Here is a 27,038-nt window from a genome sequence, read left to right as displayed (position 1 = left end):
AATTGAATTGAATTATACAAGGCTCAGTGTGGATTTGTTAAGAATTGAAAACTTCAAGGGGATTCAGTCATAAGGGGGGTATCCTCACAACATTATAAGATTTACTTCCAGGATCACAATAGGTTCCTACATTAAATATCTGGGAAAAAATGATTTCATGCTTCTAGCAGAGAAAGAAGAAAAGGAAACATTTCCAAATTAATGATAGCTGTTCTTAACAAGACCTGCCTTCAGGGGGAACTAGTTAACTAGATCCTCACCGGCTAGGCTATGATCAGTACCTAAATAGCGTAGAGGAAGGAAATGCCCAACTCTAGCCTCTTCTATCTATCCTGCCTCACCTAATGGGGAAAAAATAGGAAACAAAACAAAACAAAACAAAACCTTCTAAAGCTCTCAGTCCAGAGGCATAGGCTCACAAAAGATTGAGACCTAATTTTAGGATTATAGAAAACTGTTCCTTCACCCACACTTCACAACACATTACCAAAAGCCTATTTATAGCAATTCTTTGTGCTCAGTACATCATGTTGAACTATGAAGAAAAATTTAAAAGGCATACCAAAAGGCAAAAAGTATAATTTGAAGAAAAAAGAGCAAGCATATGAACCAGACATGGCAGGGATACCAGAATTATCAGACTGGGGATTTAAAACAACTATGATGAATATGCTAAGGGCTCAAGGATAAAGTAGACAGCATGCAAGAATAGATGGACCATGTAAGCATAGATGTAGATATCCTAAGAAAAGGCCAAAAAAAGAGATGTTAGAGAGAAAACACTGTAATAGAAGTGAAGAATGCCTTTAATGGTCTGGACAGAGCTGAGGAAGATTTCTGAGCTACAGGATATATCAAAAGAATCCTTGAAAACCAAAAAGTAGGTATGCCTAGGTGGCTTAGCAGTTGAGCGTCTGCCTTTGGCTCAGGGTGTGATCCTGGATTCCCTGGTTCAAGCCCCACATTGGGCTCCTTGCATGGAACCTGCTTCTCCATCTGCCTGTCTTTGCCTCTCTTTCTGTGTCTCTCATGAATTAATAAATAAAATCTTAAAAAAAGAAAACCAAAAAGTAAAGGGAACAAAGACTGAAGAAAAAAAAATAGAAGAACAGAATATCCAAGGACTGTGGAACAACTACAAAAGGTAATGCACATATATGGACATATCAGAGAAGAAGAAAGAGAAAAGAACAGAAGAAATATTTGAAACAATAGTGACTGAGAATTTCCCCCAAATTAAAGTCAGACAATAAATTCTGGAAGTACATAAAACATGAAGCAGGATAAATGCCAAAAAATAAATAAATAAACCTAGGCATATCAATTTCAAATTATTGAAAATGAAAAATAAAGAAAATACTCTGAAATAAGCCAAAGGAGAGAAAAACCTTAACTATACAGAAGCAAAGATAATGTTTCCATCTAATTTCTCTCAGAAACTGTGCAAGCAGGAAGAAAATGAAGTGAAAAATGTAGTGTTGAGAGAAAAAAAAGGGAAACCTCACCAATGTCAATTTCTCTACCCTAAAAAATTATTCTTCAAAAGTGAAGGGAAAATAAAGACTTATTCAGACAAACAAAAATTGAGGGAATTTGTTGCCAAGAGATATGCCCTGTTAGAAAGATAAGAGAAATTCTTTAGAAATAAATAAAACAATACAGATTTGAACCTCAGGTCTGCATAAGGAAAAGACAACCACAGAAGGAATAAATGAAGCTTAAATAAAAATTTTTAATTTTCTTATTTTTTTCCTTTTTAAAAAAGATTTTATTTATTCAACACAGGGAGAAAGAGTGAAAGAGAGCATGAGCTGGGGGAGAGGCAGACTTCCTACAAATAGGGAAACCAATGCAGAGCTGGATCCTAGGATTTGGGATCATGACCTGAGCTGAAGGCAGACACTCAATCAACTGAGCCACCCAGGCACCCCTAATTTTCTTACTTTTAACTGACCTAACAGATAAGTTTGTTAAAAATAATAACAATGTGTTTGATTATGTTTGCTCATATATATGTCATATATATTTATATATGCTTATATATAAGTGAAATAAGATAAATCCTGATACAAAGGGTCAAAGGGAGGAATTAATATTATTTTATTATGAGAGGTATCCACACTAGTCATGAAGTTATATAATGTTATAAGAAAGTGGACTTGGATAATTATGTATATTGGAAACTTTAGTGCAATCACTAAAAATGTTTTTTACAAAAAAAAAAAGACAGAGATGATAAAAGTGTATCAAAAAAAAAAAACAAGACTACACTATATGTTGTAGGAGAACCACTTTAAAGATAAAGACATGCATAGATTAAAAGTAAACAGATAGAAAAGGATATCCCATGCTAAAACTAATGAAAATAAACAGGAGTAGCTATATTAATTTCACACAGAGTATCCTTAAAAGTGAGGGACTTTATCATTTATAAAGATGAGTATTATATAATAATAATGGGGTCAAATGAGAAGATATAACAATCCTTAACACATATAAACCTATTAACACAGCATTAAATTATGGGAAACAAAAAGTAATAGATTACAAAGATAAAATAGATGAATCCACTCTTATAATTGAAGATCTTAGCACCTTTCTATCAGAAACGGACAGATAGCAGGCGGAAAAATCAGTAAGTATATTGCTGAACTCAACAACACCATCAGTCAATGAGATATCTTGGATATCTATAGACTGCTTTAGCAGAATACACATGTTTTTTTCAAGCAATCAAGGAACATTCACCAAGATAGACCACATTCTGGACCATAAAACATTAACAAATCTAAAAGAATAAAAATTATATGTCTGTTCTCTGACCAAAATGGAATTCAGTAAGAAACCAGTAACATAAGGATAACTGGAAAATCATAAAACACATGGATATTAAACATGCTCCCAGATAATACATGGATCAAAGGAGAAATCCCAAGAGAAATGTAAAATATTTTGAACTAAATTAAACTACAACCTATTGAAATTTGTCAGATATAGTGAAAGCAGAGCTTTGTAAGGAAATTTATAGCAGTGAGACATATATTAGAAAGGAATAAACATCTAAAATTAGTTGTCCAAGTTCTTGCCTTTGGAAAGTTGTAAAAAAAAAAAAAAGCACAAATTGAATCCAAAGTAAGCAGAAGAAAATAATAAGAATTAGAGCAAAAAGCAATATAATTAGAAACAGGAAATAGAAAACATCATTGAAACCAGAAACTTATTCACTCAAAAGATCAATATAATTTGTAAGGCCCTAGCAAAATTAAGAAAAAGACACCAACTGATAGTATCAGAAATGAAAGAGGAGATGCCACTGGAGATTATATGGATTAAAGGAATAATAATGGAATACTATGAACATCTCTATGCCTACAAATTTGATAGCTTAGCTGAAATAGATCAATTTCTTAAAAGAATTTTCAAAGCTCACAAAAGAAAAATAGATAATTTGAATAAGTCTGTGTTAATAGGCCTATTAAATAACTCAGTGATTAATAATCTTCCCAAACAGAAAGCACCAGGTCCAGTTGCGTCCATTGGTGAGTTCTTTCTACCAAATATTTAAGGAATAAATTATAATGATGTTCTATAGTCTCTTTTACAGTATAGAAGCAGAGGGAACACTTTCTAACTCATTCTATGAGATAAGCATTATGCTAATATCAACATTAGACACAGATATTAAAAATAGAAAAGAAAATTACAGAGGAATATGTCTCATAAACATAATTGTAAAAATCCTCAATAAAACAGTAGCAAATCAAATCCAACAGTGTATAAAAAGAATTATATACCACAACCAAATAGAATTCATCTTAGATTTATAAGCCTCAGTTATTGGTATTTGAAATTCAGTTAATATAATCCATCACATTAGAAACTAAAAAGAAAAGTTACATGATCATACTGACACATGTAGATAGAAAAAGCATTTGATAAACATAAACATCCGTTCATGATAAAAATTTTTCCATACTAAAAATAGACAGGAACTTTCTCAACTTGATAAAGAATATCTCCAAAGAAAAATGTGCAGCTAAAATCATAAAAATTAGTGAGAAATTCAAAACTTTGCGAATAACATCAGATATAAGACAAAGATATTCCTTCCACAACTTGTTTTTGACATTATAGAGGAAGTATTTAGCTAGAGCTAAATGCAATAAGATAAGAACAGGAAACAAAAGGTACACAAACTGGGAAGTAAGAAATAAAACTTTGTTTGCTGATGAAATAATGGTCTACTTAGCAAATCCCAAAGAATTGAGGGGGAAAAAAAAAAAACAACTCCTGGAACTAATAAGCAATTATAGCAAGGTTGCACCCTACAAAGTTAATATACAAAAGTCAATTGCTTTCCTATATAATAACAATATACAAGTGGAATTTGAAATTTAAACAATACCATTCCTATTAACACCATACAAAAATTAAATACTTAGGTATAAAGCTAACAGAATATTTTGGCTAATTGAATTTAAATTTTAAAGAGCTAACAGAATATGTACAATATATGAGGAAAACTACAAAACTCTGATGAACAAAATCTAAAAAAAAAAAAAAGGAACTAAATAGAGGGAGACATTCCATGTCTATGAATCAGCAGTTTCAGTATTGTCAAAATGTCAGTTCTTCCCATACTGATTTATAGAGTCAATGTAATCCCAATCAAAATATCAACAAATTATTTTGGGAATATTGGAAAATTAATTTTAAAGTTTGCATGGACAAACAAAATACTCAGAATAACTAACACAATATTGAAAAAAAAAAAAGAACAAAGTTGAGGGACTGTCATTACCCCTTCAAGAAATACTAGGAAACTACAGTGAGACAGTGGTATTGGTGAAAGAATAAACAAATAGATCAGAGGAGTAAAATAGAGTCCCAAAATGGCCCACATAATCACTTGGTCTCTTACAAAAGAGCAAATGTAATACAATGGAGCAAAAACAGACATTTTAAATCAGACTCAAATTTAAAGACCAGAACTATAAAATTCCTGGAAGATGGACAAGAAAACCTAGATGGATTTGGGTATGACAATGATTTTTTAGATACAGTAACAAAGGCATGATCCATGAAAGATTGATAGGTAAGTTGGACTTCACTACAATTAAAGCCTTCTGTTCTACAAAAATCAGTGTCAAGAGAATGAGAAAATAAGCCATAGACTAGGAGAAAATATGTGCAAAAGGTATATTTGGTAAAATATTGTTATCCAACATATACAAAAAATTCTTAAGGTTCAGCAATAAGAAAACAACTCCCCCCCAAAAATGGACCAAAGAACTTAACAAACACCTCACCAAAGAAAATATGCAGAGGGAAATAAGTATATAAAAATATGCTACACATCATATATCATCGGGGAAATGCAAATTAAACAATGAGATATCATCACTATTTGAATGGTTAAAAATCAGAATACTGACAATATCAAATATTGATGAGCATATGGAACAATAAGAACTTGCATCCATCCATTCCTCATGGGAATGCAAAATGACACTGCCACTTTGGAGGACAGTTTGATAGTTCCTTTACATTTAGAAAAACATAAACTTGCTATACAAATCAACAATCAGGCTTTTCAATATATACTCAAATATTTAAAAGCTTTTGTCTGCAGAGAAACAAACATGATTTTATAGTAGTTTTCTTCATAATTGCCCCAAATTAGAAGTAACCAAGATATCCTACAGTAGATGAAGGGTTAAATAAACTGTGGTACATCTAGACAATGGAATATTATTTAGTGCTAAACAAAGACATGAGCTATTGAGTCGTGAAAAGACATGGAGGAACCTTAAACGCATATTACTAATGAAAGAAGCCAGTATGAAAAGACTATATATTGTGTGACTTCAACCATATGACTTTCTGGAAAAAGCAAAACTATGCAGACAGTAGAAAAATATCAGTGGTTGGGGCAGAAAAGAGTGATAAAAATGTGGAGCAAAGAGGATTTTTAGGGCAGTGATAGTACTCTGTACAATATCATAATGATGGTTACATTTTGTGATATATTTGTTCAAAGCCACTGAGTGTATAACACTAAAAGTGACCCTAAACTGTGTACTTTGGTGATTATGAAGTGTCAATGGAGGTTCATCAATTGTAACCCATGTATCTCTCTGGTGAGGGAAATGGATAACTGGGGAAACCATACTTGTGTGGGGACAATGGGAATATGAGAAATCTCTATCTTCCCCTCAATTTTGCTGTGAATGTAAAACTGCTCCCAAATTATCTTAATAAAAGTTTTAAAAATTAGTAACAGAAACTATCAAAATTGCTATGAGGAAAATATAACTGTTATTTTGAAAATGTGCAAATAAAGAAAGTATGATTTCTCCCATATGATGATTAGAAGCAGAAGTAACCTAAATATACAAGGAAGTCCATGTAATTTTTCCATATAATACTTTGCAATATCCAAAATATATTCCTGAAATTTATTTACTAAATGACAGGTGGATCTGTTATAAACAAAATACAGAATACATGTGCAGATGTCATCTATAAGTATACAAGAAGCTTTAAAATATTTGCCAGTTTGTTTTTAGTGATTATCAGTGAGTGTTTTTTTTTTTTTTTTCAGTGAGTGGTTTTTTATGTTTCATTATCTCCTTTAAAATTTTCTTTATTGTTCAGCTGTTCTTTACTGAATTTGTATTATATAATTAAAATGTAACCTAAGTTATGCTTTTATGTTTTAAAATTCAACTAATTTAAAAGGTTGTATGTAACAAAGCACTACTTCTTCTACCACACTTCCTTACCACAGCCTACTCACAGGATATAATACTCTTCAATTTAGTCTTTATTGTTTGTATTGCTTCATATACTTAAATATCACAGCTTTTTCGTATAAATTTTAATCCCTACTTATTTAAAAAAATAGTCAAATGAATGCAGAATTTAAGAATTTTATATCTATATGAATATGTACATAGCTCTCTTAGCTCTCTCCCTAAATCTTCTCAATATTAAAAAAATCACTATTTTTGTTGTCACTATTTAGACTTTATATAGTCAACATTTTAAATATTGATCATCTATAATATATATATCCATATACATATAATTTTTCCATATATTTCCTATATGCCTCTGAAAAATGTATCTCAATATTGTGATAGAATGACCTTAATATTCTCCATTACAGGGATCCCTGGGTGGCGCAGTGGTTTGGCGCCTGCCTTTGGCCCGGGGCGCGATCCTGGAGACCCGGGATCGGGTCCCACGTCGGGCTCCCGGTGCATGGAGCCTGCTTCTCCCTCTGCCTGTGTCTCTGCCTCTCTCTCTCTCTCTGTGACTAATATATATATATTCTCCATTACATCAGGTAATTTATTACTTTCTCTTTATTTCCTCTCTTCCTCCTTTCCCTCCCTCCTTCCCTTCCTTCCTTCTTCCCTTCCTCCCTCCCTTTTCTTTCTTTTTCTTCTTTCTTTCTTTCTTTCTTTCTTTCTTTCTTTCTTTCTTTCTTTCTTCTTTCTTTCTTTCTTTCTTTCTTTCTTTCTTTCTTTTCTTTCTTTCTTTCTCTTTCTTTCTTTCTTTTTCTTTTCTTGCTTTTCTTTCTTTCTTTCTTTATTTCTTTTCTTCTTTCTTTCTTTTTTTCTTCTTTCTCTTGTCTCTCTCTCTCCCTCTCTCTCTCTCTTTCTCTCTCTCCCACAATAGGCATGTTTAATCTTTCTGTTCTAATCTGACATCATTGCTCTTCAGGCTAATTTGAACTCTTGGAAGGCTCTCAGAGTACTTTTAAAACATTCCTTTAATATCCCTCCTGTTTTCTGAATTCCTAACTTATTCTTTGGATTGCTCCTTTATTTTGTTGGAACTCATTCTCCAGTTCTTTTCTGAGAAAAGGTCATGAGAGGGAGACTCTTTAAATTTATCATGTCTGAAAAAAATATTTTTTAAAATTATTTATTTATTTATTTATTTGAGAGAGAGAGAGAGAGAGAGAGAGAGAGAGAGAGAGAGAGAGAGAATCACAAATAAATTCCCTGCCAAGCATGGCCCAACGTGGGGCTTGATCTCATGGCCCTAAAATCATGACCCAAGCCAAAATCAAGAGTCAGTCACTCAACCAACTGAGCGACCCAGGTGCCCCCAAAATATCTTTATGTTAACCTCACACATGAGCAATCATTTATAGAAATTTATATTGAAAATTGTTTTCTGACAATGTACCATTATCATTGACACTGCAGAGTTAATGTGAGAAGTCTAATGCAACCCAGATTCTTATCATTTTAAATCTTACATATGGCCTATTCTTCCTCTGTTTTTTGTTTGTAAGGGAGGTTGGGAGTCTCACCATTCACTATTCTGGATTCCTCTGTTTTCAGTACAATGTCTGACTTGCTATTCATGGTGCCCACTTACCCATGTATCTTTGAATCGCTCCAGAAAAACAAACATAACTTCTCTTGTTTGAGTATATGGTGGGTAATCACCTGGCTGCATACAATGAAGAAGGAAAATTGTAATTTAATTTTTTTAAGATTTTATTTATTTGAAAGAGAGAGTGAGCTAGAGAGAGAGAGAGAGAGTGAGCACAAGTGGGGGGGAAGGACAGGGGAGAGGCAGAAGCAGACTCCTCACTGAGCAGGGAGCCTAATGCAAGGCTCAATTCCAGGACCCTAGTATCACTACCTGGGCCAAAGGCAGATGCTTAACTGGCTGAGACATCTAGGCACCACAAATCTGTGATTTTAATGATACTCTAAAATCTACCATGTTTTCAATTTGTCTTTAATTCTATGCCTCAGCCTGCCTGAAGCCTGAATTTCATCACACCTTCCATCTAGTTTTCTTTCATCACACCTTTCATCTAGGGTTCTTTATATGAATGAAGCTACACAAATTAGAAGTGTGTGGTTTGGAAAGTAGAAGTGAGGCAGTAGCCTATACTTTTGATACATTGGTAGTTTATTTTGACATGCAAGACTATAGAAAAGGGGAATTCTGTGAGCAACATCCCATTGTCTGTTCTCCAGCTTCCCCAAAACAAGGAACTAGTTGTGGCAGTATTGTAATAAGCAATATGGATATGCTTTCAAGCTCCTAACTTCATAGCCACTTCATAGACAATACCCTTGGAGTTTATGTTGTTTATTATTTTAATAGTATTTCCTGGAGAGAAATAAAGAATTTGTTTCACCAACCCTTCCAATAACTGTGTAAAAAAAATAATGTCCTGTTGTACTAAGTCCTTTCCTGCTTAAAATGCTTAATTCTGTAAATGAGACCATGCTTCACCTATCTCTCCATCTACCTTCCACAGAACCTGGTGCCTTCAATTCTTAAACTTTTTTAGAGACCCATGAATTAAATCTGCATGGCTCCTATTGGTGTTTATCACTTGTATGTTCTCTGGTTCAATTGTTTTGATATTTTTTTAAATCTTCTAAAAAAGTTGCTGGTATCTATCAACTTCGGACACTTATCTATTTTTCCATCCTTTTGGAGTTATGTATGCATTACCTAGATATTTTCTGAGAGAAGTGGAGAGATTTGAAGGAAAAAAGGAAGTAGATATTTTTCTTGAGTTTATCACCTTTAATATGATTTGTCTTTGAATTACTTTATGATAAGTAATCAGACAATTAATGGGACAGAATTGGAAGAAAAAAAGATGTTTGTTTCCTTTATATAAATTGAGGGTCTTGGGGATCCCTGGATGGCTCAGCGGTTTGGCGCCGCTTTCAGCCCAGGGCGTGATCCCGGAGTCCCGGGATCGAGTCCTACATCGGGCTACTTGCGTGGAGCCTGCTTCTCCCTCTGCCTGTGTTTCTGCTTCTCTCTCTCTATCATGAATAAATAAAAGTTTTAAAAAAATCGAGTCTTGTACTCTTGAGTTTTTATGGCATTCCAGTATAGAAAAAAAAAAGAGAGAGAGATTCAACAGAGAAGAGAGGAAATTGGAAAGAATTCTTAGTGGAAATAGGGAGTGGACTCTTAAAATAAGAGGTTAAGTAGACAGAGTCTAAGTAGAAACATATCTGGTAGAGGAGTGATTAAAATATACACAATGCCTATATTTAATTTAAAGTTATCTCTTGTCATTTTTCATGCCATGCAGTGTATCATTCCATAATATTTTAGAGAATGAAAAAGAAAACAAGTCTATATATGGAATGAACTGAAACACTGTTGTTTAAGATGAGTTGCTATATGAAGAATCAAACAGGGAGGGGCACTTGGGTGGTTCAGTGGTTAAGGTCTGCCTTTGGCTCAGGTCATGATCCCAGGATCCTGGGATAGAGTCCCACATTGGGCACCCTCCAGGGAGCTTGCTTATCCCTCTGCTTATATCTCTGCCTCTCTCTGTGTGTCTCCCATGAATAAATAAATAAAATCTTAAAAAAAAAAAAGAATTAAACAGGGAGCAGAAATTCTGAGGTGGTAGGGACAAGAGGGGTATTTATTCTTGCCCCTATTGAATTCATCATACCTTTATTTTTTTAAAGATTTATTCACTTATTTTCAGAGAGAGAGATAGAGAGAGAAAGAGAGCATGAACTGCTGAGCATGGAGGCTGACACAGGGTTCAATCCCATGACCATGAGATCACAATCTGAGCCAAAACAAAGAGTTAGATGCTTAACCATTTGTGCCACACAGGCGCCCCTCTAATTCATATCTCAAGGAAACTGACAAATAGTGGGGACGGACTTCCCTGAGTAGTTGGGAGGATGATTTAAGCCATTTTATTAGTGTATTTTAAGAATTGGCAGTGAACATTACAATGTCAAAAACTACTATGTGTCACTGAAATGATAAATTTAATTCTCACATAAATATCTACATCTGGGAAGCAGACTGGAAGATCATTCTACTCAGCTATCTGTTTTTAGGAACATATATGTGTAAACTATCCAAACGTTGTTGGTGTCGATTCTTAATAAGTGGACATGCGGTTACCTCCCTTGAGAGATCAGTGCCTTATCATTCTTACAGTCAAGAACTCTATTTTAAATTTGACTATTTTGGGACACCTGGGTGGCTCAGTGTTTAAGCCTCTGCCTTCCACTCAGGGTGTGATCCCGGAGTCCGGGATTCAGTCCCACATTGGGCTCTCTGCGGGGAGCCTGCTTTCTCCCTTTGCCTATATTTCTACCTCTCTCTCTGTGTCTCTCATGAATAAATAAAACGTCTTTAAAATAATAATAATAACTGAACTCTTATTTTATTATTAATTATAATTAAATAAATATATTTATACTTATATATATATATATATATATATGTTTTTTTATTCCCTGGTTCCATTTTTGGAGCCTAGTTGAAGATTTTATTGGTTGATTTTTTTATATTCAGTGTCATCTACGAGATCTATTTAGAAATAAAGCTCTAAAACACGTTGCACAGAAATTGATCCGTACCATCCAAAAGTTAGGTTAGAGTTGCTAATGCCTCCCAGGACCAAAATTGAAGCACGTTTTTTGAAAGCTTAGGATTTGCGCCATATCAGTATCAGAGTTTCTGCCTTTCACCAAAACAGAGTTGATCAATGACGGAATGAACGGTTAGGTACATCCTCTTCTGCCGATTTCTTGATGGTTGAATTACTTGCCTTTGGACCTTCCTTTGATAGATCTCAAGGTTTTCAGTCGGAGAAGACAACCACGAATTTTCAAACACAGCACATTTAGACGGCACCTTTGCAAAGTAGACACCTATATTTATCTGTGATTATATTTTTTACTGTGGAAAAATCAATACTATTCCACAGTGAGCTTGCTTGTGTCATCAACATACAGGAGTGGCAAACTTGACCATTATATAAATATATACTATATATAAATATATTATTTATATATATATATATATGTTTATATTAAAAGAGTGCTGTATGGCAAACAGTGAGAAGTCTTTGGGCTTTGAATTCTACATATGTGGGTCCAAATTTCATCTACTTAGTGCATAAGGTCATCTGAAAAATTTGCTGAACCTTACTAGTCTAACTACACATCAATGGATTGGCAATAATATTACGTATCTTACATATATGTTGTTAGAAATAATTAATTTTGGGACAACTGGGTGGCTCACTTGGTTAAGCATTCAATACTTGATTTTGGTTCAGGTCATGATCTCAGGATTTGGGATTGAGGCCCATGTCTGCTTAAGTTTCTCTCTCTTTCTGTGCCTCTCCCCTACTTCTTTAAAAAAAAAATCATCTTAAGGATAATTCAGAGTGTGGTATATACCAAGATTTGATCAATGTTTTTATTCCTATCATTAAATATACAGTTGAAAGTTCCTAAACTGTGTAGATCATTTGGTGATAAAGATAATTATTATGTCCATACCCAAAAAGTGATCAAGAAGTGAAAGATGTATGGGGTGGTAAAATCTGTGTAATATAAAAGCACACTGAACTAGGAATGAAAAAATATGCATTCTACCCTCATTTTTATGTACTGAAAGCAACATTGTGCTCCTCTACAAACAAATTATCTCTCTGTGTAGCAGCTATCTAGCCTGAGTAACAAATAAACACAACCAGGAAAAACAGGATTTGTGTCGTAAGATCATGAGGGTCCCTCGTTGTTCTAAGGCTCCAGTCATTCATGCATTCATTCATTTATTCATTTTTACTTATTATTCTAATGGCTGACATCATATTTAAGAAAGCTGAGCTTTCGAGACAACAGCCTAAGTTTCGGAGGCCTTTTCTTAATCAACAGCAGCCAGAAGTATATTTTCTAAAAGTAAAGATGACTCTCAGAACATAAATGCCTAAGTAAGTGTATTGAATTTTCTTTCAGTCTGCTTTCAAATAACAGTGGTCTCAGTTGAACAGTTGTATAGGTGTTTTTAAACAATTCATCTCTATCTTACTTTAATTAAACATGCACTTTCTCTAGTCCCCACACTTGTAAAAATGGAGTTTGCAATTTGACAGGATGATATTATAGTATTGAGCAATATGTGAATTGGTTTAAAAGTAACCAGAGTTGAAGCATACATCAATCACCACAAGTGCAAACGCAGGTCACTAAAGCTGTCAATTTCAATCAGCTCTGTAATTAAATACATCACCAATATGGATTTTTGTAAGAATGTCACTTGTTCTTCAGATGTCTGCTATGAGGACAAATCACACTTCAGTGTATCTGCACAGGCATTCTAAATATAGTATTTTTAAAAGCAGAACATCTTCATCCATCTTTCTCTGATTTGTTAAGTAGAAATCCATTTACTAATGCATGGTCTAAAAGCTGTATTTTTAAATATATATTTGAACTGCCTTCCATTAATTAAAATGTTGCAATATCTCAGTTGGCATTTTAAACTCATCTTTCACACCTTTAGTGGCATTTGTTATGAAATAAATAGATAATGGATAATAATCACCTTTTAAAAGGCTGAACAATTGTAATTATGTACAATTGTAATTAGAGATTCTTTATTATGTGTTCAAAAAGCAGAAGATGCTTTTGGTTATGAAGAAATAAATTATTCATTTCAATTTCAGCATGAGAACAAAACTATTTCACATTTAGAAAAATCTTTTAGTTTTTTTTTTTTTAAACAGCTATAAAGTGTCATCGCCTTCTATTACACTTACCACTATACGGGAAAAGACTGCAACAAAGCCGTATTACCAAATATATATTGCCTGCCATTTGATTTAATCTTCAAATAAGCTCCAGGAAGCAGGTCCCTGGACAGTTAATCTTTAGTTTTGTAGCCTATGCACATTTTCAATAAGGTTACTGGGGAATTAGGCCCAGTAGGGAGAGGAAAAGCATATTGTCTTATTCCACAGGCAGCTGTTGTGAGCCCTGTTAGCAAATTATAACTTCCTTAATTATGAAATACTTTATTAGTAGAATCTCTATCATTATGTCAGTGCTCCTCAAAGAAAGTCACTGTAAATTTTTAGTATAGAGTGCCAACCATTTTTTAAAAATTCTCTTGACTAATAACATATACCATATAATATTTCTTATCACGAGGATCACCAAAAAACAAAGCCCGGTTATACAACGTGAAATAAAGAACAGAGACTCATAGAGACTCATAGTAGAGATAATAATCAGAGCACTTGAGGAAAGGTGTTGTATAAATAAAAATGATAGTAATTGTCCAGTTTAGATTGTATTGTTGTCCTCATTAATAATAAACACATGCCCTTTCTCAAGTATTTTTTTTAATTATTCCTATTTAAGCAATAACATCAAACAACAACAAATTGATAAACAGAGACATGAATCATCTGGAAAAAATCGTAAAAGCTTAATACCACTCTGAGTGTCATCCAGAAAAAAAAAAATAGAGGAACATAAAGCAAGGGGACATTAACCGTAAGTTGCTGACTTGAGGGTTTTTGGGTTTTTTTGTTTTTCTTTGTGGTCAGCAGTAGCATGCAATAACTCAGGAACAATTTTCAGTGAATTATTGTACCTACTCAATTTATTTTGGAGTGATCTTTATAAGTTAAGGCCCCACTTATATAAACCTACATGTTGGCTTCAGCTAGATCTTAAACAGCATAAGAATACTCTCACTTGATTTGTTTTAGCTCTCTGATCTTCATGTGTACCTTCATCCATTGTTCTTGAAATGCATGAGTAGCAAGGATGCATTTTTTTCCCAGACCAAATACTAAATAAATAGGGGGGAAATGTGAAATTGAGTTAAAAAAAATGAAAAAGGTGAAACCAATCAAATTTGCATTGACTTTCTTGGAGCTATGTGGCATGATAGTCCTGAGAAAGAGCTTTTACTTCTCCTAAACAAAAATACAGTCACTCCCTGGATGCTGTAGTAAACTTTCTCTAAGTCCCCAGTTCAACACTTCTTACATGACCCCAGCAGCTATTTCAACTATTCTCCCAGTTTCTTTGGTCCCTTGTTCCATATCTTTCAACATCTCACACAACAGTGCTCATCAATTACCTCACAGAAAAGAAAACAAATAAGTAAAGAATAAAGGTCAACTGGTAGAAAATCTCACTCTATACCATCAACCTCCACCATTCTTTTTACCTTTCAAGGACAAATTAGCTTTCTCAGGTATAAAAGTCAACCTTTTTGCTATTTTCTTGGGATTATGATCACTGTTATTCACCATCACTTGCCTCCATTAATTCTGTCTTGTTCCTGCCCTATATCTCTGTCCCTTCCTTTTTAACTGTTAACGTTCTTTCTGGCCTACATACAATGTCAATTTTCCTCCTTCTTCAAATTTATAATGGCCTCTCAACTCTTTGTCTTTCTCTAACTAGTGAAATTCTCACTACTTGTCAAAAGTAGCTTTTTGCCACTATTTCTTTCTTGTCAGACACTAATAAATTTGTTGTGGTTAAAGTCGGTGGTAATTTGTAGCCGATATATTACTTATTTTCTTTATCATTGACATTATGGACCTGTCTAGGGTTCCTAGAAAGCTCCTTTTCCTCCCATTGTAGTGAGACACTTCCAGGCATCTATCTGTTGAAAGTGGAGCCCCCAGGTTTGATCTTATTGTCTCATACTCATGGGAGAATCTATTTGATGCCACTAAACAAAATTTATTTCTGAGTTCTAGATACATAACGAGTTCATTTTGGATGTCCAATGTCACCTTTATTCTCTCTTCCCAATTGGTTCCTTCCTATCCTTTTATTTCCTGATCTTAGGGAGAGATTCACTCTACCCTGAGTAGGAGAAGGTTAAGCAGACAATATGTAATGCCTACATGAAAGAAATTAAGTTTTTGTTTACTTTTCAAGTTCTATGTTCCCATGACACTTAAAGGTTAACTAGCTTTGTATCTAAATAACTAAAATGATCAAAAAAGCAAACATTTATAAACATTTAATGTTTAAAAACATTTATTTTAGTAATGGAATTTGTTATAAATAACAGTATTTATTGTTAGTATCAGCAAATATAATAAAACTGATGATACTGTAGGGGAAGAAAATTTTTTCTTTACCCTTTTGAGTTCTTAGCTGATACCCCTATAATAAAAGACAGATTAATGAGATAAAAACAAACAACAGTCTACTAACATGTATACCTCATATATATAGGAAAGATACCCAAGGAAAGAATGAGTAACTCTCTGAGGTAGCTTAGAATTCAGGTTTAAATGACACTTTAATAGGGAAAGGGGTGAGAGACCTCTTGGGAGAGTAATTAATTTTTAGAAAAGATGAATAGGCCCTTAGAATAATAGATGGGGGGTATGATAGTTTGTGACAAAGTTTGTCTGAAAGTGGTGTCCACTTATCTTCTCCTGTGATGAGAGTCATTCTTCCCTGGATGATAAAACTGGGGGAGAGAATTATGACAATTGAATTACTTTTGGGGGACCTATTTATAGACAGACCAGGGGAGTTCAGAGAAAGCTTCTCCATTTATTGTTTTTTAAGTGCCTAGAGCTCAAAATAATCAATATGACAAAATGGTTTATTTGAGGTTGGTGTATTCTGCTATTCTCCAATATCAAAATTTGCTTAATTATCTGGAGAATATACACAAGTATTAAATTAACATTGGCACTCTAGTGTAAGAACAAATTTTAAAAGACAGATATGACATGGTTATTTTATTTTAAAAATTTTCCATTTATATTCTAGCTTCTCACAACAATGTGGAAAAGAATCAATCGCCTATCTCTGTAATAAAATTCAATCATTAGTAAAATGCCATGAAACAATAATAACTAACACTTAAAGAAGATAATATATAGTAAAATTAAACTGTGCATTCAAATGGAAATCAACATACAGTAGATCCAACCTCTAGGATAGCTGATAAACTTCTTAATATATAACAAAGGGTCCAAAAGAATAGTATACTGAATTTCCAGAATCTTTATTTTTTTTCAGAATCTTTAAAAAGGAAGATAAAGTTATTTTTTCAAAATATATCAATGTTTGAGACCCTGAATGTCAAATAAAAATAAAAATGGTGTGTTATTAGTCTCCTAATAGCTCTAAACAAATTAGGAATAATGATAGTGGTATTACTGAAAAAAGAATTAAGACAGAAAATTTTAAAATCAGGGGTGCTGGGTGGCTCAGTCAGTTAAGTGTCTGCCTTCAGCTAAGCTTATGATCCCCGGCCCTGGGATCAAGCCCCATATCAAGCTCTCTGCTCTGGAAGGAGTCTGCTTTTTCCTCTCCCTCTACCTGTTGCTCCCTTTGCTTGTACTCTCTCTCCTGTCAAATAAATAAATAAAATCTTACAAAAGAGAAAATTTGAAAATCATGAATAATAAGTAATCTATTAGTGCTTATAAAGTTTTAAATTAATTTAAAAATTAATAAGGAAAATGAGAATGAATGCTTTACAAATACACAGAAAAATAAAGAAATAAATTACACCAAAATAGATTGGAAGGTTTAAGGGATATTTTTATATTCTACTTACTATGAATTTAAGATAAGCACATTAAAATATTATGCATAGATAACACATAATGGCCTGTTTGAAAAGAAGTAGTTGTTGGCTTCTAAAGGTCTCTGCTCCCTCATGAGTTACTGGCTGGCTAGCTATGGATTAGAATGATCAAGTGGTCTACTGGGACAAGAAGGCCTTGGGCAACCACTTACCTTACATTGTAAAACCCTTTCTTATAAAATTAAACACAGAATGAGTTGCATTGAACTCTGCTCACTTTTGCTTTGGTTTCTTTTATCTTATCTGTTTGAAACTCAAGAAGCAATGCTGTATGAAAGCATTAAGGTTGATTTCATTTGTGATTTGAAGAATATCCATATTACAGATTATTAAATTAATGGCAATCTAACCTTGAAAGCACCTCTATCCTCTGAAAGAGCAACACTTCATCACCTGTTTTGATTCATTAATGTATCATTTAACTTGGTATGACACATGTTCAGCAGTTATAATTACATTATGGTCTTCCTATTACATCAGCTCTGCTCCAAGTTTCTGTCACCACAAGTCCAATTTTCAACATAGAGCAATCCACTGCACTCTTTCCTTATTAGTGTCATCTTTAATGTAGCAGAGAGGCTGAACCATTACTTGGCACTGAGAGTTTAACAGCAATTAACCCCTGCTCTATCCCCAGGGAGAAGTACATCAGCAACTTGCCAAAACACTGTAAACAAGCTGGCCAAGATCAATGTGTGACCATGCTGGCTGCAGAGCACCTAGTGTATTAATTTAGGATTGATATACGGGAAAAAGAGGAGAAAATGGTCCGCAGGAAATTAACCTAAGTCACTCCCCTACCCTAAATCGGAAATATTTCTTCCCAAAGAAAGATACAGGACAAAAAGAAAGAGAAGAAAGAAGAAAGAAAAGAAAGAAAGAAAAAGAAAGAAGATAGAAAGAAAGAAAGAAAAGAAAGAAAGAAAAGAAAGAAAGAGAAAGAAAAAGAAAAGAAAATCATGCTTACAGTGAGCAAATACACTGCATGTTTATTCAGCTTTATTGCCATAAGAAAATAATTACTGAATTGATTACTTCACAGGATAGTTTTTTGAAAATGGAAAATGAAATGCATAAACAATGTATTCACATAATGTAAAGGTCAAATCCAAAGAGCAAATGACAAAACAAACTCAAATTTTGAGATACTCCTTAGTTGTTCCGGTATATAGCTTACTGGCAGGGAGAGCTACACATGGATCATCTGTAAATTTCAACATTAGGAAATTCTTGGCATGATGTAGTAAGCAGTTCTGAGAGTTGATGGTACAAACTCTCAGAAAGTGCAGAGTGAGAGCCCAGAGCAGAATGTGTGGTCTGACATTTTCTAGACTCATTCTGCAATAATTTGGAACTGCAGAAAACAGTAGTATAAAGCTGAATACTTTCACACTGCAGTCTACTGAAAATGGGGGGAGCATTATGTTGAGAGAGTAAGACTCTGCTATAAGTATAAGAAATGTGAAAATATCGAGAGGGCTCATCTAGACCCAGACCAAAGGTTTAGCTTGTTTTCTCATTATGGTGCATTGAAAATAACAAAAGGTTGTAACTCTAAAATGTCCAGTTATTTTCCTGTTATGACAGTCATGTTCATTTGCTTATACTATGTATTTTAACATTATCATTTCAAGATTGTCAGTGTACATCACCATTCTCAATATAATAGCAATGGAAACTCAAGCCAAATGGTAGCCTGAACTTTGCCTTCGATTGAAACAATAAGCTCTTGTAAATATAAAAATTTCCTTTGTATGGAAAACTAATTTATTAGCCTGCCTGTATTGCTTTCCTTTCCATATTTCCTTGCAGAGATGGCAGTCTTTTGTGCAATTGCCCTACTGCTGTTCTTTGTTTATCTAAATAGTCAAGTTTCTCTAGATTTGGGAAGTCCCAGGTCTCTCACACATTTGAGAAACAGATGATAGTATAGATTATTTTATTTGGGGGTATTTTACTCATCAAAACCCTGATTTCCTTCAGAATATGGATCTAAGGGAGATAATGACTGATGGAGATTAGTTCATAGTGTGGCAACAACTGGTTTTATAATGCCAGAAAACATTTTTTTATTCTAAATCACTATCAAATGATATATATATAGAAATGGAATATAGGTAGTTTCCTTCCCAAACTGATTAAATCATTGATCATATACATGCTAGTCCTGAAACAAACATTCGACTCTGCCTTAGCTTATTTCTCAGTTACATTTGGTAAACATGACTACTGCTTCCTTTGAAGTACTGTCTTCACTTGGTCTTGAGGATATCAGGCTTCTAGATTTCCTTTTGAATTTTTGTGGGGTTTTTTTTTTAGATCCTTCAATGGATTTTCCTCCTCGTTCCTTCCCTCTATCTGAGTGACCCCAGGGGTTAGTCCTGGAATTCATTCCACAGTCTCTGCCCAGTGATTTCACCCAGTTATAGCCTCCTAAATGTCACATGAAAGACTGATAACTCATAAAATTCTTTATCCAATTCCAACTCTTTCCCTGAGATCTACATTTACATATTCAGCCCCTTACTCTCCTTCACCAGGAGATAGATGTGTGATATCTATCTCAAGCTTAACAGGACTAAAACAGAACTTATGAATCTACTAGAGAGCAAAAACTTAGAGATCATTCTATTTTCCTTTTTTATCCTTAGACCTCACCAAAAATGTATCAGTAATTCCTATCAACTCTAGTAGTAATATATATCCTGACTCTAACCATTTCTCATTATCTCTACTACATATATCCTCTTTTAAGTACTGTCATTTCTTTTCGGGAATATAGGAATATTTACTGGTCTTCCTTCCTCCATTTTCATCCAACTAAATTCTATCTCCACATAGCAACCAGAACAAATACAACTGTATCACTCTCTTTCTTAAAAATTTTCAGTGGTTTCCTATTACATTTAAAATAAATAATGAATGAATGGATAGATAGGCAAATGAATGAATAAATACATTTCAAATTCTTCTCCAAAATTATGGCTTCTATATGATTTGTCCTTGCTGTCTCTTTAACCTTTTCTTCCACTTTATCTCTGTCCAGGTAAGACATACTTCAACTCCTACTATTCCTTTTGTTGTTCACCAATCTTTAGTCATTTTGAATTAATTTTTCCTAAATATATTACGCTCTTCTCTCTCCACCTTGGGCTTTACATTTTCTTCCTTTTATTCTTTTTTTAAAAGCATTTCCTTCCTATATGGAATACTTTCATCCAAATAAAATCTTGTCATGTCTCATTCTTTCATATGATTTGCTCCTATTTCTCACATGGGCCTGTGGCAATATCACATATATACAAAGCTCTTACTGATCATCCATCTATAGTATCTTGTTCTTTCTCTGTTTCTTTGTCATCTCTGTCTACATATATATACATTCATACTTAGATATTAAATATTTATCTTCCTGTCAACACTATGTTAACTCTAGAAACCCTTAAACTGTTTCACTTTCTTCATAACACCATATGTTCCTATTACCTATTATTATATGTTAAAATCAAAACATATGAAATCAAGTTAGTTATTTGATTGTTTTTGTTTCTCCCTTTGGGCTTTGTATTTTTCATCACTGGTGCCTATGAATCACCCAGAAGATAATTAATACTCAATAAATACTTTTCAATAAATGGTTAACTAAATTAATTTTAAGTATAAATAATGTAGATATTCCTACCACAGAAAGAGAAGTGTATTGTTTCTAACCTAGAGGGAACACAAATGGTTTTTTTTAACTTAAATAGTTACAAACATCTTCAAATTCTGTGCATATCCAAAAGGGGGGATGTTTTCTCCAACTGTAGTGACTACTATCATTTTGTTCAAAAGTACAATTTGGAGGTTGTTGAAAATTCATAACAAAAAAAGCTATACAGTTTGGGGAAAAAATAAATGAAATGACCATACTTTACAAAGAGTTGTGAACTTACACATTTAAAGAAATAATAGTCTATGATTGAATTTATCTTAAATTTTAGTGTCATTCAATAGCTATTTTAATATAATGTAAATATATTTAAGGATTTAAAAGTTATACACTTATTGGAAATGTCTGTTTTTAAAGTAATTATCATTTGAGAAATTTTCTGTTGCCAGATTAGGTTATCAATGCAAAATTATATCAATAGCTTCCTTTCTCAAGAGGTAGCATTATGACTTTATGATAGGACAATTGCCTTAAAGCAAACTTGATATTCCGCATTCATCTCATCAGTTCTGCAACACTAAACTGCACCTCATATAGTCACTTCTAAATGGGACAAACCCTGAGATTGTCTTAGTAAATCCCCATATATTTTCATTAAATTCAAATCCTAGTGGACCTTCCATGACAGTGGGTAAAAGCCCTTAGGGACTCACTTATTTTATATTTCAAGTATGGTTAATAGCTCCTAAGTAGGCTTAGGGGTAAAGAAAGGGTAACCAAGGTCAGGTTTCTTCAACCATTGGTAGACAGAGAATGAAGTATAGTTTTACCTCTACACACTGCTTTTCTCTCTGCCCTTTCCAGACAATTTATTCAACAATTTGTTGTTGAGCACTCACTACATGCCATGTACCATTCTAGAAGTTGAAGATATGCAGGGTGAAAACACTAAAACTCTAACTTCAGAAATCTTATACTTAAGTGGAAGAAATTGACAATAAAAAATAAGTGCATAAAATGTATAGTACATTAGATAAGGATAAATCCCATGGAGAAAAATAAAGCAAGGGAGAAACACAGGAAATTTTGGGAGGAAATAATTATTTCAAATGCATTGGTGAAGGCTATATCAGAAAGAAAGAGATTTGAACAAGGAATTCAGCCATTCAGTTAATAGGTGTCAGAAACTCAGCTGACCTGGAAAGAACTGAACTGCCAGGTGTTGGAATAGTGGTTTAAAGCAAGAAGCCAATAACAAAAGGAACAGTCAAGTCTTTAGTCATTTACCACACTAGTATAAGCAGGAAGTAAAAACCAGAGAAAACTCCAACTCCCCTGTTCCATTTTCCCCGTGGGATGGCACACTGGCTGAATGCCCAGTAGGTTGATACAGATGTAGGAGTGAGGGAGATTCTTACAGATTCTTACTGTAAGAGAGTCCCCCCAAAAAAGAACCTGCAGTTTTATGGACCTGAAAGCTGGGACAGAGAAGACAGAAGCTAGGAGTGAAAAAGCATCGAGCACTGATTCAAAATTGAAAACGTGTCATCATGTCTTTCCTTCCCCCAGTAAGGAATGAACTGAAGACCTTGATCAGAAGACCCAAGAGAAAGAAACCTTGGAATGAAGGTGCCTGGGCTAGGGCAGCAAATCTGTGTAAGAGCACAGCTGGCCAGAGGGGCATGAGCGAATCCCTGACTGCACCCTCCTCCATAGTTTGTAATTACTGGCCATGCACCAAGTCTGGTATGGAGAGGGCAGCTCTCCTTATGAGGCCTGCCAGCTGAAAGCCTTTGCAATTGCTGTGGCCAGTCCTGAAAAATCACATATAGGTTTTTTGGCAGGAGTCTGACTCCTCAGCAGGAGGGAGGGGCATTAGAAAGTGAGGAAAAAGCAGGTGAGAAATCTGAGAGGAAAGCAAAGCTGGACTCTTAGAAAAACAGTGAGGATGTAAGAAGAACTGTTTAAAAGTGAGCTGTGAAGGGAGGACATTGGGTAATTAAGTCAGAAAAGTGACAACTTGGATCTAGACTTAGCAACCCCAGAGAGAACTTGGGTTTTTACCACAAGGGGCATAAGGAATGATTGGATTATTTTGGTAGGAGGAATGCCATGATCTAACTTATGTCTTTTTGTTTTGTTTTTAAGAATTATTATGACTTCTAACTTTGGCATAGGAAGAGGACACAGCAAAGAAACCAGCTAAAAAGATAATGAAATGATTCAGGAAAATACCTGATGGTATTTTAGACTACAGTGATATAGTAAATGTAACAAGGTGATGAGAGCCTTAATATATTTTGAAGATAGAGCTGGAGGATTTGCTGATAGATTGGATGTTGGTATTGAGAAACAGAAAGGAGTCAAGACTTGTGTCGAGATTTTTTTAGCTTGGGCAACTAGAAATATTAAATTCCTAGTTACTGAAATGAGAAAGCTTACTAGAAAGCAGGTAGATGTGCGTGTGGTGGGGATAGCGTGTGTGTGTGTGTGTGTGTGTGTGTGTGTGTGTGTGTGTGTGTGTGGGAGATCTGAATTGTCCTTTTGATATCTATTGACATCCCACTAACTATCACATGGGCTAATGACTTAATGACCATAAGAGATCCTAGAATGCAAGACAATGATTCAGGCCAAAGATCTAAATTTAGGAGTTTTCAGCATTTAATCAAGATTTAATGTAACAAGATGAATGAGATCATGGAGTGTGTGAGTGAGTGTGTAGAGAATGAACAGGTTCAAAGATTCCAACCTAGGGCACACCAATGTGAAAAGGTCCTGGAGATACGGAGTTACAAGCAAAGGAAACTGATAAGGAACAGAATTGTAAGTAGAGTAGGAAGAAATTCAGAAGGGTGATGTGGTGTCTCAAATGCCAGTGAAGACAGAATTTCAAAGAAATGAAGATCAGTTGTGTCACCCGCTGCTGAGAGGTCAGTATTAACTGCTCTTGACAGGAGCAGTTTGTGTTGGGAGGAAAGTTTTATTGGAGTATTTAGTGCATTGGAAGAGAGGGATGGAACTTAGACCACTTATTCAAGGAGCTTTACTGTTAATATAAAGAAATGAAAATGAAGAATAAAAAGAAATGGGTCTTCTATCTCTTTTAAAAATTTCTCATAATGGAAAAATTGCAGTCCATTTGGATGTCAGTGGGGATGATTAACTAGATAATAAAAAATTGATAATTAAAAAAAATGAAGGTAGATTTCCTGGAGCAATGTTGAATAGTTGAATAGTTGAATGTTGAATAGTTGAAGGAGATGGATCCAGAATACAAGTGAAGGGCTTGTCCCTACGCAGAAGCATGTATTGTTCATCCAAACTGATAGGAGATAAATTAGATATTGAAAGTGGAGATACAGGTGGATGATGGTTGGACTTATGGAAATCATGATTGCTGATTGAGTGTGTTTTCTGAATGACATAGAAAGTAAGGTTATCAGTACAAGTGAATAAGAAAGAGAAGGCATTGAAGGTTTGAAAAAAGAAAAGGAAATTTGCAGAAGTCATTTCTGACTATCAATTGGACAAATAAAATGTAATAGAAATGCCAGTTAACACTAAGGGCCTGCCAAAATTTAACGGTAATGAATGTTAAGTGAAATAAGCCAAAATGGTTGTGCTTTTTCTCTAGCTGTGATCAGCTGGATGGATGCAGATAAGGAATAAGCCAAGAGTTGCATTTAAATAGGGCTAAAGTTTTGCTACATCAGTAGACAAAATAAGAATGATATTTTTGGTGATCGGCTCCCCTCATCTACTTTCCTCTTTTTTCTCCTTCATTTCTAAAATTCTCTAGAGAATTAAAAATTTAATGTCTTTCAAATAGTTTGGCTTGGAAGTAGCAGATCAATTTCCTAATATGTGAATTCAAATTATCTAATCTATTTAAAGCAACAGCAGGGAAAAAAACTCCTTTACTTTGAAGGGATCTTAATATGTCTAACTTAAAATATAATAACAAGAAATGTTAAATAACCTTCCCTTAAGACTCATGATTAGATACTAAGCCTCCTCCTAATTCCTCACCTGGACCCAAATTCAAATGTCTATCATTGTAATTATCACCAGTCAAACATTTCTGAGAAAGGGAAAAACATATTTTTAAATTTTTGTTTTACACCCACACAATTAAGTTGGCAGTGAATTAAAGCTCTGCCCATTTTTTTTTATCTATCTCTAAGTCAAAAGCCATAGCTGCCAAGAGCTGCTGTGATGCCAAGTTAATTGCCTTATAATGAGAACCTGAAGTTGGACCAACTTTGTTAGCATTGACCATTACTGACCCAGAAAGAAGCCAAAAACAAGGGGAGGAGAGATGACAGAGGAAGGAAATGAAAGTATTTTCTTTCTTTCTTTTTCCTTTAATGGAAAATCATGTAAAGATAAATTCTACTGAGTTTGGCCCATTACCCTAAGGGGGGAAAAAACAACAACAACAATGTTTCTATAGAAAGATAGAGGAAACATCCATTGTATTCAATCCTTCTTGGGCATGGAATTCAGGTACCAGCACATCCTTCCAGAACTTTAGCTCTGTTTTGAGCCGAAGTCAAGGACAACTCCCAATAAGCTAATAAATCACTAAGCTAATAAGATAGACTTTCTCCAATACCATCTTCTGGTAACTAAGAGAAGTGGCTTATGTGTCCAGGTTAGGTAAACACATCTTTATTATAAAAAGAGATAAGAGAAGAAAAAGGTTAAATTACTATCAAGTTGACTTGGATTAACACTAGTACCTATTTCCTTCAGCTTCAATTTTAAAACTTAAGCAAGTATATATGCATAAGTGTATTTAGCATAATTTTTAGAGATGAAACAAAAACAGGACAATATTTCCTAGCTAAAATTTCCTTGAAGCAGTCAGGAGAAATAAGGGAAAGAGTTTTATTTCAGCCTAATAAATGCTGAATAAACAGAAGCTGAACAAACACAGAATGCTATACCATAGTCAAAAGAATCAGCCTTCAATAATTGATGGTGTGGGCCCTTGTTAGCAGAAAAATAATTTTTTAAATATGTTAAAAATGAATTATTGACATAAGAAAACATATTATACTTTTTAAATAAAAATCTTATTTCTAATTGAAAATTGGCACCTTGCCACTAACTAAACTTGACTTCAAAAGCAACAGCTGGGAAAGCATCTTTTTAGTTCTTAATTACTATAGTACGTAAAACAACTTTTTTTCCCTGTTCATAGGCACTTGTTTAGCTGAGGATGAGATCAAAGCACAAGATGTGGGAAAAGAAATTATGACCTAGTCCATAAATGTGAAATATATTAAAGTTCCACAAAGAACCTTGGGAATAAACTTACACCAGACTTTTTTCATTATATAAAGTCAGATTGTTGAGGGCATACTGAGCAATTAGAATGATGTTGAGGACAACGTTTGTTCAAACATCTCTTTTCTTCTAAAAGGCTCTTACAAAATTGGAAAGGAAAATGATGTAATATGAGTTCAGTTCTCCTCTAACTGCCAGGATCTATTGAGCATGGGGTGTGTGGGGGAGTGTTGGGGTGGGAATGAAGAGAAGACTTCATCTCACTTCTCTAAGTGTTTGGCATTGGAATTGCCTCTTACTTTTCTTAATCTGGCTTATTTTCTTATGAGTCTCAGCTGCAGCATTTCCCTCTACAACCGTAAGGGACCTCATCAGAAGGAAGACAGGGCAAAAATGAGGAAGTATTACTCTGTCCTGTCTAAGATAAAGTAGCTTTGAGTCATTACTTGTCTAACAATGGGAATCGGGTTGCGAACCAAGAAAGAGAAAAAGTAATATTGTTCATTCATATAAAGTTAAAGAGGGTTATTCTCTGATGCTTTGCATGTTTTCAACAGCTTAATGTTTACAAAGAAACTGGAAATATATATTTTATACCTATGTACACATAGTTTTTATTCCACCTGACCCATCATCAAGCACTACCAAATGACTGCATTCTTATTTACACATT

This window comes from Nyctereutes procyonoides, unplaced genomic scaffold (assembly GCF_905146905.1).
Source record: "Nyctereutes procyonoides isolate TBG_1078 unplaced genomic scaffold, NYPRO_anot_genome, whole genome shotgun sequence".
NCBI lineage: Eukaryota > Metazoa > Chordata > Mammalia > Carnivora > Canidae > Nyctereutes > Nyctereutes procyonoides.
The sequence above is the reverse complement of the archived record's forward strand: the minus strand, read 5'-3'. Positions refer to the sequence as shown.